The 13,825-nt window shown below is 46.4% G+C and overlaps 1 pseudogene; it reads right to left on the bottom strand.

Annotated features, from left to right (window-relative positions):
- Nucleotides 1–7,198: 7,198 nt before the first annotated feature.
- On the bottom strand, nucleotides 7,199–8,753 carry LOC122899279 (annotated as a pseudogene).
- Nucleotides 8,754–13,825: the final 5,072 nt, after the last annotated feature.

Raw genomic sequence — 13,825 nt, 5'->3', positions numbered from 1 at the left:
GGCGATCCTAATGGTTTTATTCAAATATAGAAATATGTGTTTTATGTATATGTGTTGCATGTATAATAAATAAATAAATAAATAAATAAATTTCTGTATGATATACCTATGATTTATGGTGACATTTATGTAATAACATTATAGAAATAATAACATTATAGATATTTTTACAAGTAGTATAAATATAATGCCCTGTTGCATGGCTACAATAATTTTAAAAATTGTCTTCTTAATCAAGGATAGATAATTTTTGAGCTTTTGTTAGTATAACAATCCTACTATATGCATAGATCTTTCATTATTCTTCAGGAATAGATGTGACATGGCTGCACATATATGTGCACTTTTATTTTTCATAGATACTAAAGCACAGCACACAAAAAATTATGTATCTGTTTACTTTTCTATCATGAATGTAATAAAAAGATTTTTCGACCAAACCCTTGTGTTTACTGACGATTGAATTCTTCGTAGATTCAGTAATTTTTGACTAATAATTCTTAGGTTTTCAAGTATGAAATCATGTCATCTGTAAACATTTCATTGCAATGACTAGAGCTTTCCAGAAATAACATCTATACCTATGTCCGTCTCTCTTTGTGATTTATCACACACATGCATACACACAGGTACATGTATATTTGTCACTATGGCAAGGTGATGAAAGCAGCAAGGATGTGGGGGGACAAATCCAGGGCTTGGGAAATCCGTATTGGGAAGCTGATGTGTGATTTTACCCTTGAGGGGATTGCTGGTTTGAACTCCGGTGCTGAGAGGCTGAAAGGCTAACTACAAAATGTCATTTAGAAGCTTTGGAATCTGAAAACAATTTTTATAAATTCTCTCAGCAAGAGGAAGAAAAATGAGTTCAGAGCTGGCCAAGTAGAAAGAAAGTAAACACCTCAACTTGACTTGAAGCCTGAAGGTCTTGATGGAGATCACCCAAGGATCAAGAATAACCCTGAAGCTGAACGGACTGATTATAGGAAACAATCGGTAATAATAAAAAAATGCAATAAACACAAGTCCAGGACCAGCTGGCCTCACGGGTGAATTCCACTACACATTCAAGGAAGAGTTAATACCTAGTCTCAAAATTGCAAAAAATAGGGGTGCTTGGCTGGCTCAGTTAATAAAACATGCAACCAGTGATCTTGGGGGTGTGAGTTCAAGCCCCACATTCAGTGTAGAATTTACTTTAAACACACACACACATAACTAAAAACTTGAAAAAAAAAAAAGCTATTCCAAAAAATAGAAGGACTACACCCAGATTCAATCTATGAGGCCAACATTACCCTGTTTCCAAACCCAAAGACACCACAAAAAAACACAAAAACGAACAGGCCAATACCCCTGCTGAACATAGATATAAGAATCCTCAACAAAATCCCACCAAACTACAGTCAGTAATACCTTAAAAAGATCATTCACCATCATCAACTGGGAAGTATTCTTCAGAGGCAAGGACAGTTTAATGTTGGGAAATCAATCAACACGATACACCACATTCACAAAATGAAGGATAAGAATATTACATGATCATCTCAATAAATTCAGAAAAAGTATTGACAAAATTCAACATCCACCCGTGAGAAAAGCTCTCAACAAATTGGGCTTAGAGGAAACATACCTCAACATAACAAAGGCCATATATGACAAACCCACAGCTAACATCACCCTCGATGGTGAAAAATTTAGAGCTTTGCTGCTAAGATCAGAAAAGAGACCAGCATGCACACTCTATTTTTATTCAATATAGTACTAGAAGTTCTAGTCAGAGCAGTCAGATTAAAAAAAAAAAAAAAGGAAAAGACACCCAAATTACTAAAGAAAAAGTAAAACTGTCACTTTTTGCCAATGACATGATACCATACATAGAAAACACTAAAGCATCCTCTGTGTATAAATTCAACTCCCCCCAAAACTTAACTATTAAAGCCTCCTGTTCATGAGAAGTCTTACTGATGACATAAAGAGTTTATTAACACATATTTTGAATGTTTTATGTATTAGGTACTGTATTCTGACAATAATCTAAAGAAAAGGAAATATTAAGAAAATCACAAGGGAGATACAACACATTCACAGTAAAGTATTTATCAAAATATAAGTGGACCTGCACATTTAAAACATATCTTGGTCAAGGGACAACTGTGTATACAACAGAGTATTATTCACCCATAAAAAAGTAAATCCATCCATTTGCAACAACATGGTTGAACCCTCTACACACCATGAAAAATGAAAAAAGTCAAAGAGAGACAAATACTATATGATCTCATTCACATGCTTCTGTCCACAGAGGCCTGACAGGCCCTTATGGTCAGGGACTCCCGAGCCACATGGGAGGAATTCGCCTGCCAGCCAGAAGGAAAATGTGCCATTTGGAGCTTCACAAAGGATTCAGAGCAGGAGAAATCTGCTATGCCCACCTGAGGTCACATCCACTTGAGGCGGCCCCTCTGGACACAAACCCGGAGCCTAACGTTCAGCCTGACCAAAGCCCTCAGCTAAGCTCCCTGGGGTGCTCAACTTGCCAATGGCAGATCAGGTCTGCCATGCCCCTGGGCCCTAACCCTAACCCTAACCCTAGATTTGATTTTAAGGCTTCTCTCCCCAGAGGCCTGGGCACCAGGCTTTACTGGTCGGGGAACCCTGAGCCATACCAGTGGACTCCCCTTGCCAGCCACAAGGAAACCGTGCCATTGGGAGCTCCACCTGTTTGTTCCTAGGATTAGTGTGCTTTGCAAAGCCCTAAAAATGTTCTCTTCATGTTCTCTGCTGGAGAGGTTCTTGAAAAATCTCTGGTTTATAGGTAAAATCATCCAGAATTGACCTTGGTTGGCACAACAATGTTGGGAAAAGTATGGAGTTTCCCCCAAATACTAAAAATAGAACATCTGTATGATCCCACTACTGGGTAGACATTTGCAAAAAATGAAGTCAGTTTCTCGAAGTAAGATCCGCACACTCTCACCCAATCTCCTTGAGGAGGGGCAGCCACCCTTAGCAACAGGGCACCCCTGTGGGAAGCCATAGACAACCCTCCCCTGGAGGCAGGTGCCTCCCTGGACAAGGGGCTACCCCAGGGCTAGGAGGTCTCCACAGCAGCGCATTCAATGTCATGGATACTAGGAAGAGATGGAGTTCAGCACCAGGCCAATGAGGTCAGGACATACTATCCCAAATATGGCACCTTGGCAAATTAAATATAGAAACTGAAAGAACTTTCCATAGAGCAAAAGCAGGAAGTTCCCTCTGACCCCCAGCTGTCATCCCTTCTTCCCTGAAGGAGGTCAGAATACTCCCATGTGGCACTTTCTCTCCCCAGACCGCAGGGAGGACACGCTTATCACCAGAGTCAAGGAATTTAGGGCCACAAAGTCTAGAGGAACAAACCTGGTTAAACTAACTTTTATCTTCCTAGTTACTTTTTAACCATTTACCAGCCCTAGCTCAAACCCCTGTGTCTCTCAGTTCTTCACACATTGATTGCTTCTTTGCTTAAAACCTAGAACTGTGTGCTTCAATCACCTCTGCTGGTCTCCAGGTTCTTTTGAGGTTCCCACCAAAAAAAAAAAAATCAAGACACTTTGCCAGCTTTCCTCCTGTTCATCTGTCTTTGTCAATTTCCAGACCCAGCCAGGGACCTTAAGAGGAGTTGAAGAAAACTTTCCTCTCTGGGCGGGGTGGGGCGTGGGGGGCAGGTGGAGTCAGGAAAATCAGGAAAATCCATCCCATCTTCCTGACCTTGGTTAAAACCACCCTCTGCTGGGAAGGAGCACAGGGCTGTGCAAGGCTGGGGGAGCTAGGGAAAGGCAGGTGGAACATGTAGAAAGCTACCTGACCCCCAGCTGGGGGACTTGGCCCCACTGACAAGTCCAGGGCGTGAATATTATAACAGAAGCATCCTGGATATCAAACCTTCCCCACCCCAGGCTTCATTATTGCTGCTTGTTGTGGTTGCTTCTGTTGGCTTGGTGACTTTTTGAACTTTTTCAAGTCTGTGTTCTTTGCTGTGTGTGGCCACTGAATCCCTGTGCTGTTCACTGAGTGGTCAGCCAGTGGCTGGGCAGAGAGGTCACCAGTGTTTCCGAGCTATGGCTACAGATTGGAGGGCCCCACAACCTCCTTCTCAGGTTCAAATAGTCAGCTTGAGTGGCTCATGGAACTCAGAGAAACATGTTACTTACTAGATAACCAGTTCATTAAAAGGACGGAACTCAGGGGGCACCTGGGTGGCTCAGTGGGTTAAGCCACTGCCTTCAGCTCAGGTCAGGATCTCACGTCCCGGGATCGAGTCCCGCATCGGGCTCTCTGCTCAGCAGGGAGCCTGCTTCCTCCTCTCTCTCTCTCTGCCTGCCTCTCTGCCTACTTGTGATCTCTCTCTGTCAAATAAATAAAATCTTAAAAAAAAAAAAAGGACGGAACTCAGGACCAGGCAGCTGGAAGTGACGAGCAGAGCAAGGTGTGTAGCAGAGGCTCGGAGCTCCCCTGCTCTCGGAGTGAACAAGACCTTTGCCCACCTCCACTCTGACCTTTGTCTGTACTTGGTGACAGCCCTCCTCTGGGCTCATCTGTTAACCCAAGTCAAAGACCCAGTGGGCACCAAAACGACCCCTCAAGCAATAACCACTGCCTGACACCAGCAAGACCCCACATGATGGACCCCAAGACAATGACTGACTTGAACTTTACTGACCTCTGCACCTGCCCACCAACCTTTGTCCTAGATTTTCCTCATATAAAAGCCCAGGGGTGTTTTCAACACCTTGAGACCAGGCCAGTCCTCTGCCTTCTGGTGTCGGCCGCACTGAAATACATTCCTTTCCTGTGTCACCACGACTCATCTCCTGGCCTTCGGACCCGGGACACTGTGAATAGTGCAGCGTAACAAGTCAAATACCAGCTCTTCCCCTCCCCACGGTTCACTGCTGCTGCTCCTATCCGTGCAGTTCTGCTGTTGGCTTAGTGACATTCCTGAACTGATTTTGTCAAATCTGTATTCCTTGTGTGTGGCCACAGAAGTGTCTGGTCTGTGAATGTAGTGGTCAACTGTCCACTGGGTGAGATTTCCTTAAATATCTGGAAACTACCCTCCTTCTGGAAAAAAAACAAAAACAAAAACAAAAAACCCAACTTCCAGTCTTGGCAGATAGGGAGGAGGGCTCTGGGTGTGGGGGTGTCGGGATACACCTTCAGCCCCAGCCAGGCCTCTTAGCACTCTGCCTTGGCCTTCACTTCCTACTTGCCAAGTCTGACAATCACCAGAGGGCAGAACCTAGGGCCTTCTCAGGTCGGCCCTGAGCAGACATGTATGCAGTGTCGCAGGGGCTGGGGACTAGGTCAGAGCTTCTAGGCCCTTCTCCCCTAAAGCTCCCCATCACTCAGCCTTTCTTCCAGTGATTCTGCTAGGTTTCTGTTTGACCCAAGTCTTATCCATTACCCTAAGCAGCAGAGACTCATATATGCCTTTAAATGGTTTGGACATCGAATGTCCTCCAGTAGCCACCTCACTACTGGGAGAGTTGGTGGAAAGCAACAAGTCACAGAGGAATCCAAGGGTCTGGACTTGGTGTTTCCCTCTCCTGAGATGAGAACTTCTGTGAGAGGAGCAGGTGGCCAGCTGGTGGGGGCGGGGGTGCAGGCACCTGACGTGGACAGGACAGATGGGGTAGGTGAGGCGATACCCCCCAGGGTATGTTCCTGGCATCTGGGCCGAACTGGAGTTCAAAGCTGCAGATTGGCTGGGACCATCTTCAGGCTGAGGAGGAAAATGAGGGCAGCAGAGGAGACTGAGGAGGCTCAAAATAGACGCATAAAAAATTGCTCAACATCCTCGACATGAGGGAAATACAAATCAAAACTATAATGAGATGCCACCTTACACCAGTTAGAATGGCTAAAATTAACAAGACAGGAAACAAGTGTTGGTGAGGTTGTGAAGAAAAGGGAACCTTTTTACACTGTTGGTGGGAATGCAAGCTGGTGTAGTCATTCTGGAAAACAGTATGGAGGTTCCTCAAGAAGTTGAAAATAGAGCTACCCTACGACCCAGCAACTGAACTCTTGAGTATTTACCCCGATGATACAGATGTAGTGAAAAGAAGGGCCACCTGCACCCCAGTATTCATAGCAGCAATGTCCACAATAGCCAAATTGTTGAAAGAGCCTAGATGTCCTTCAACAGATGAATAGATAAAGATGTGGTCCATATATACAAGAGAATATTCCTCAGGCATCAGAAAGGACAAATACCCACCATTTGCATCGACATGGATGGGACTGGAGAGGATTATGCTGAGTGAACTAAGTCAAGCAGAGAAAAACAATAATTATATGGTTTTACTCATACGTGGAACAAGGAATAGAGGAGGACCACAGGGGAAGGGAGGGAAAACTGAATGGAAAGAAATCAGAGAGGGAGACAAACCATGAGAGACTCTGGACTCCGGGAACCAAACTGAGGGTGACAGAAAGGAGGGGTGGGGGGTGGGGTAGCTGGGTGACAGGTATTAAGGAGGGCACATGTTGTGATGAGCACTGGGTGTTACAGGCAACTAATGAATCACTGAACACTACACTAAAATCTACTGATGTACTATACGTTAGCTAATCAATTTAAGTTTTAAAAATTAACAAATAAAAAATAAAACCAAGGCAGAAACCGTACACAACTCAGAGGGCTCCATGCTCCTGGGCGGTCAGGGGACTGAAGGTCTGAGAGGTGGCTCGGTGCTCCCCCGCCCCTGAAGCCCTGTGGCCATGGCAAGGTGCAGGGACTGGGAGGGAAGACCCGACCAGAGGCCATCCTGGCTCCACAGCCGCTGCGCGACCACTCCCAGCCCCACCAAGCACTGTCTGTCTAGAACCAGGAAGAAAACCTTTTCCCTTGATTGTTCTTTTTAAAGATGGTTGCTCATTGGCACAGAATTGACACAGAAAAATATCTGACATAAAACTGGAGCTGTTCACAGCTGCAAATGACCCAGAAGTTATCCAAATGTAGTGTCCACAAAGAGAGGACCTTGTGTCCCCAGGCAGGCCTCCCGTGTGCTGGTGCAGCTGGGGTCCCTGGACATGCCTGTGTGGGCAGGGCTGGGTTCCACGGTCTCCCTCAAGAGGACAGAAGTAGGAATCTTCTCTGACAGCTCTGCTCAGGACAGCAATCCCTGACAGAGATGGGGACAGCCCCTCATGAGTCCCACATGTCCTGGTGATTCTTGGGCACAGCCTGAATCTCAGCTTCTTCATGAAGGCAGGGAAGGGCAGCCCAGCCACCATGGGTCCCACAGGTCCTCCAGGGGACAGCCCAGTGCTTGCTTCGGCAGCACATATACTAAAAAAAAAAAAAAAAAAAAAAAAAAAAAAAAAAAAACAGGGGACAGCCCAGCCACTGCAGGTCCCACAGGTCCTCTGGGATAGCACCTTGGTGGCATTGTGGTCCAGTAGATGCCTGTTCAAGTGGTTCTCAACACACCACACAATCTCGATCCCATTGGCCAGGTCGATCCCCAACACCTGGTGACAGGCCAATGTCAGTCAGTAAATGTCCACCACCAACTCCCCCAAAAAAGCCCCCATGTAGTAAACATCACCCTGGTCCCTGGGGATATGGGCCTGGGATTGTGGCTGGCAATAGTAGCTGAAGTCTTCATGGGACACCTGGTAGAAAATGGGGTGCAGGGTGCCAAAGAGGGGGGACAGGATCTCCATGTCCACATGGTCACAGAACATCGTGTCCACATCTGCACACACCAGGTCATCCACCTCTCAGAGGAAGCATTGCTTACAGAGCAGCTGACCATCACCATGCACCGCATGGACACATCCTGCCAGTGCAGGGCGCCAGGGACCTTGAGGACCACCACCCTCCAGCCCTCCCAGGGGGGCACATGGGCCCGGCAGCCCGCTGGCTGGTGATTACCTAGTAAGTGACCCTGTGTCCCACCATGATGGGCTTCTCTGCCCTCTGCAGGAACAGCTCTAGGCCGACCACCTACCTACAGGGACAAGGGACAAGACAGGAGGAGGGTCACTGTCAGAGGCTGGCAGCAGGACCCCAGAGCTGGGGGCCATGGACGTGTGCACCTTCGTCAAGGGGACAGGCCTTGGGCTGGTTTAAGCAACAGCCACTCTCCCAGCCTGTCCTGAGCAAGTCTGCCCATGGGGCCTCTCTACCCTCTGCTCCCAGAGATGGGGGCCATCAGCACCCCATTATACAAAGGGGACCCTGAAGCTTCAGAGGCAGGAAACCAACCCTACAGTCAGCATGCTGGAACCAAGAACATTCCACCTATGCTGAGCTCCCAGGCAAACCATGCAGATGCCCTCTCCTGGCCGGCCCCCCTGCAGGTCCTGTCCCCACCTGCCAGGAGTGGTGCACCTTTGGGCACAGCCCTCCTTTCTCTCAAAGCCCCACTTTGCTTTGAGGGGGCTATTGCTGGCCCCCACAGAGCTGTCTCCACCCCCCACAGGGTTCTCCTTGAAGGCTACTGGGCTTCTTGCTGACAAGGTCCATCAGTCAACCACTGCTATTCCTAGAAGAGATCACCCTCGAGCTCCCCCAGATCAGGTCCAGCCCATGGGCAGAGAAGGGGAAAGAGGACCGCTAGAAGAAGAAGGGGCTTGCTTAGGTCCCAGCCATGAGTCTAAGAGTGGAAGCTTCCAGGTCCAGGTCTACATCTCCCCAGCCCCAAGAAGTTGGAAGTTTTGTCTCGCTGTACCTGTGGGGACAGCAGTTCCACCATTGTCAGCAAGGGTGGTGAGCCCTCTGAGACTGATTTTTTTTTAAGGTTTTATTTATTTATTTGACAGAGAGATAGACAGCTAGAGAGAGATATAAGCAGGGGGAGTGGGAGAGGGAGAAGCATGCTCCCAGCTGAGCAGGGAGCCCAACATGGCAGGGTTCAATCCCAGGACCCTGGGATCACTATCTGAGCCAAAGGCAGATGCTTAACAACTGAGACACCTAGGCACCCTGAGACCGATTTTTTCACACAGGCCCTAAGGCTACTTCCCTGTGCCTGCCCCATACCCAGCAGTTTAGTAAATTGCTCACACAGAGAAAGTGGGCACCATATTTACATAGGAGAAAGGCCACACACAGCTGGCAAAAATGAGTCAGGTCACCCGGTGTGTGGGGGGGCAGCTAGTCCAGGTCCAGCCAACAGGGGAACAAGCCAGACGTGAAGCAGGGGGAGAGAAGAATGCTCCTGGCAGAGGGCAGAGAGAATGTAAAGGCCTGGAGCCAGGCCCAAGGCATATGTGGGACAATGACACACCTGGGAGGCCCACGGGTGGGGGGATATGGTGGGAGAGGTAAGGCTGGAGAGGACAGGCAGCTGGGGAGTTGATCACAGAGAGGCTCAAAAAGTTATCTGAAATGATCATTCTGCTGGTTACCAGAGAAAAACGGGCTCTGTGCAGTGGAGAACAGGGAGACCCCAACCCTAAGCCCTAACCCTCACCCCACCCTAAACCTAATCAAACATCATGCTCAATTTTGAGGACTGACAGGACTATTTTGAGGACTACTCTGAAATCATAAACAAGTTCATCAAGTCCATCATGCTGGCTTTCACTCCTCGCTCAGTATTGTACTGAAAGTTCAACCCAGAACAATAAGGCAAGAAATAAGGAATCCACAAGTGAAAGGAAAGAGTAGAATGAGGTCTATTTGGAGACCAGAGATGGTACCATCTTATATAGAGAGCTTCCTCAAGAATCAACAAAAAATGATTATAGCCAGTTCCCTAATTCCACAAAGTTACAGGACAAAATATCAATACACAAAAATCTTTCTTATTTATATACATTAGCAATGAACCATCCAAAAAGGAATTAAAGAAAATAATTCCATTTTAGGGAACATCAACATTGACAAAATACTTAGGAACAGATGTAATTAAGGTGTACATCTTGTACGCTAAAAATTACAAAACATTGCTGAAAGAAAGTAAGGGAAACCTAAGTAAATCTGAGGACACCCATGGTGATGAAAAAACATACCACTGATAAGATGGCAACAGTACACAAAGCAATGTGGAAATTCAATGTGTTCCCAAGAAATTTCACAAAGGCCTTTGGGAAGAAATACACAAGCTAATCGTAACAGTCATATGGAATTTTAAGGGACCACAAGATAGACAAAACCATCTTGAAAAAGAGAATCAAAGGTGAAAGGTCATACTTCCAAAGTTCATATCTTAATACAAAGCAACAGTAAATAAAACATTATGCTACTGAAGTATAGGTATGCACACACCCTGAAACAAATAATACATTATAGGTTAATTAATTGAATTTAAGTTAAAAAATTTTTTTAAAGATTTTATTTATTTATTTGACAGAGAGAGATCACAACTAGGCAGAGAGGCAGGCAGAGAGAGAGGGGAAAGCAGGCTCACTGCTGAGCAGAGAGCCCAATGCAGGGCTCTATCCCAGGACCTAAGATCATGACCTGAGCCAAAGGTAGAGGCTTAACCCACTGACGCACCCAGGCGCCCCAAATTTAAAAAAAAATTTTAAATAAATAAAACAATTTTTTAAAAAGCATGCATATGAATACCCAACTTTTGTAGCAACATGGACGGGACTGGAAGAGATTATGCTGAGTGAAATAAGTCAAGCAGAGAGAGTCAATTATCATATGGTTTCACTTATTTGTGGAGCATAACAAATAGCATGGAGGACATGGGGAGATGGAGAAGAGAAGGGAGTTGGGGGAAATTGGAAGGGGAGATGAACCATGAGAGACTATGGACTCTGAAAAACAATCTGAGGGTTTTGAAGGGGCGGGGGTGGGAGGTCGGGGTACCAGGTGGTGGGTATTATAGAGGGCATGGATTGCATGGAGCACTGGGTGTGGTGCAAAAATAATGAATACTGTTATGCTGAAAATAAATAAAAAATAAATTTTTTAAAAAACGTATGCATACAGAGCAGTGGGATCTGAGAGCCCAGAAATAAACCCCTTCATCCACAGTCCACTGAATTTTGACAAGGGTGGACAACATTATACTGGGGGGACAAAATGGTCTTTTCAACAAAGGGTGCTAGACAATCAGCTATCCATGTACAGAGGAATGGAACTGGACCCTTACCTTACACCACATATAAACTGAGGAGCATTGTCACTAAGGAGGATGTGTCACTAAGGAGGCTGTTACTAAGGAGGATGTGTCACTAAGGAGGATGCTCAGGAGGACTGGGGGTGTGCAGGGTTGGCCAGACCCGGGGGGGACCAGGAGTGCTCCATGCGGATGTCACAGTTGTGCCCTTGTGTGCCTACATGTGTCAGTGTGACCAGGCATTGGCCAGACCAAAAACAACAAAGCAGGCGAGGGGCAGTGTCCCTAAACTGTCTTCTGCAAGGCAAAAGTTCAGTAATGAGATTTCTTTCAGTACAATTTCATTTCAAATGCATCTGTGAGTCCCTAAAGCTGATTGTGTAGAACATGAAGTATGTAGATGGCCATGGCTTTTAAGCCTGAGGTGCGGGGGGCAAAGCACACTTGATTATTTCTTTTTGCTGCTTTCAGAGTATGATGGCTTTTCACGCCTTCATCTCCAACCCAAGGACAGGGAACAAAGGCAACACAGATCTACACATCGAAATGTCCACGGAAATCTGCAAGCCCAAGTTCTCCCAGGAGCTAAAGTTTCAGGACCAGGGTGACAGAAAGGAGAGGCAGACAGCAAGGAACCATAAGAATACATCATATGCATGTGAGCTGGCCCACTTCTCTACCGCCGGAAGCAAGCCATGCCTGACAGCAGGGAATCACACCTGCACCTGGACCGTCTGTTTGCTGCCCTTGAGCAGAGCAGAGGATGTGCTGAGCTGGGGGTGGGTGTCGGGGGGAGAAGGCCAGCTGGCCACAGATGCTACCTGCCAGGTACCTGTAGGACCAGCTCCTGGTCCTCAGCTAAGATGAAACAATAATTATGTTTAGTTACCAATTTCCCGGGTCAGGTTATGTACTCAGTGCTTTGGTGACTAAATCCTCTCCCATTTTATTTCTTAAAAACACCTTAGGCAGGTAAGACTGACATGCAAAAAGCTGTCCATAATTAATGTATGCAACTTTACCCTGATCCTAACCCTAATATCTAGTTAAGATATACTCGATTTAGAATATCACTCATCAATTAGAGGATAGTTTTTAGGAGCTAAGGAATTCAGGGACCAACCGTCTTCTGTCTTATCCTCCCTTGAATCTGTTAAAGTTGGAACATATTCGGCCACGTGCTATTTGGAGAGTGGCCACATGAGGGCAATAGTGAGTAAACACGGCCCCACACCCCACTGCAAAGCCAATTCTTCCTTCATGCTGTCAAACCTTGTTCATCCAATGTTTACAGATCATTGTATAGATTATGGAAAGTGTGACTTTGTTGAATTTTTTAAAAACCAAACCAATTCTTTCAGCTTGTTAAGAACAGAAGATGCTTTCAACAATCTCAGAGTTGGCTAGCAGATGAAAGCCCAGGGGCCTGGGAAAAGGCTATTACTATTGAATCTACTCAGGTCTACTTGGAAAACAAGGATGACTTCTATTTCACTTCTTTTCAGCAAGAATTTGTGTCAACAAACAGTACTGAATCCATACAAAATAGTGCCCCTCAGAGGAAAACAAGAGAATCAACAGGCTCCAGAAGCAGAGGAAGAGCCACACCCAGGAACCAAGAAGACATACCAAGTACCAGGAATACCAAGTACAATGCCTGAGGCTCTGCTCAGGCCAATTTGCGACCTGTAGATCCTCTGTAGCTAGAATGCCCCAAATGCCCCTGGGGGTCATGAGTCAGGCAGAGCACACACCCTGATGCTGCACTGTTGTAATCTGTGACAAGCCTCCTGGTCCCTTCCTCCACGAGACACCCCCTACCCCTGATGACTTCAGACTGCTTCTTGGAATTCCTATTCCCCTCTCTGGCCCTATCGTTCACTTTTCCCATTACTGCCACAGTATAGAGTACATTTAACATTTAATGTTTTTTGTCGTGTTTGCTGTGAAACTATACCTTGCATCATCTACCCTGATGTAGATTCACTTATTGCCTTGCATGACTTAACTGTGGACTCCAAGTGCCCTCACAGTGTCATGGGGCTAGTGTCCTAGGCAAGGTCCTCACTAAGCTGTCTCAACTTTTGCAGTGAAGGCCTGATCCAGGCACTGCTATTTTCGTGCAAGTAAAGCAGCACAGCCAAAACCTTGGTTTAGGTTCAGAATTGCTCTTGGCCCCTCAGCCACATCAGATGGCATGGAGGCACACTCTGAAGACACTTGCTAGTGCAGTGTTGCCCTGGGGAATTTCCATGGAACAGCCATTGTGCCCAAAGGGAGAACCGATAGGAGCAGGGAGGACGGAGTCAGAACTCCTGAGATAGAATCCATCTGGGAGACTGCCCAGAGCTTCCTAGGATTTCATTCCATAGTCTTGAATGAATCCATTAATCTAAAAATATGTCCCCACTTTGGAAATGATGAGTCTGACGCTCCAGTGAAGTGACTCTCCTAGGTCGTATTGGAAATCAGCAAAAGAGCCAGACTGAGATGGGAGGTGGCCTCCAGGATGATCCCCCAGAGTGGTTTTAGCTAGAGCCGCAATCACCCATTGATCTTTCCTGGACTACCAGAGTCTCATGGGACTCTTCCTGGGGCATATTCTGGGAACAAAGGTCATGTCAGTGCCACAGAAACCTCTGACACTGGTTATAATGAGACTCTGTGATGTCAGTGGAGTCCCGAGCCATAGGCCATCTCAGTTTGTCTGCAAAGATATGGTTGGTGGGAAACCCGCATGTGGACAGAGG

This window comes from Neovison vison, chromosome 2 (genome assembly GCF_020171115.1).
Source record: "Neovison vison isolate M4711 chromosome 2, ASM_NN_V1, whole genome shotgun sequence".
NCBI classification, from domain to species: Eukaryota; Metazoa; Chordata; class Mammalia; order Carnivora; family Mustelidae; genus Neogale; species Neogale vison.
Note: the sequence above shows the minus strand (reverse complement) of the source record. Positions and strands in the feature narration are given on the sequence as shown.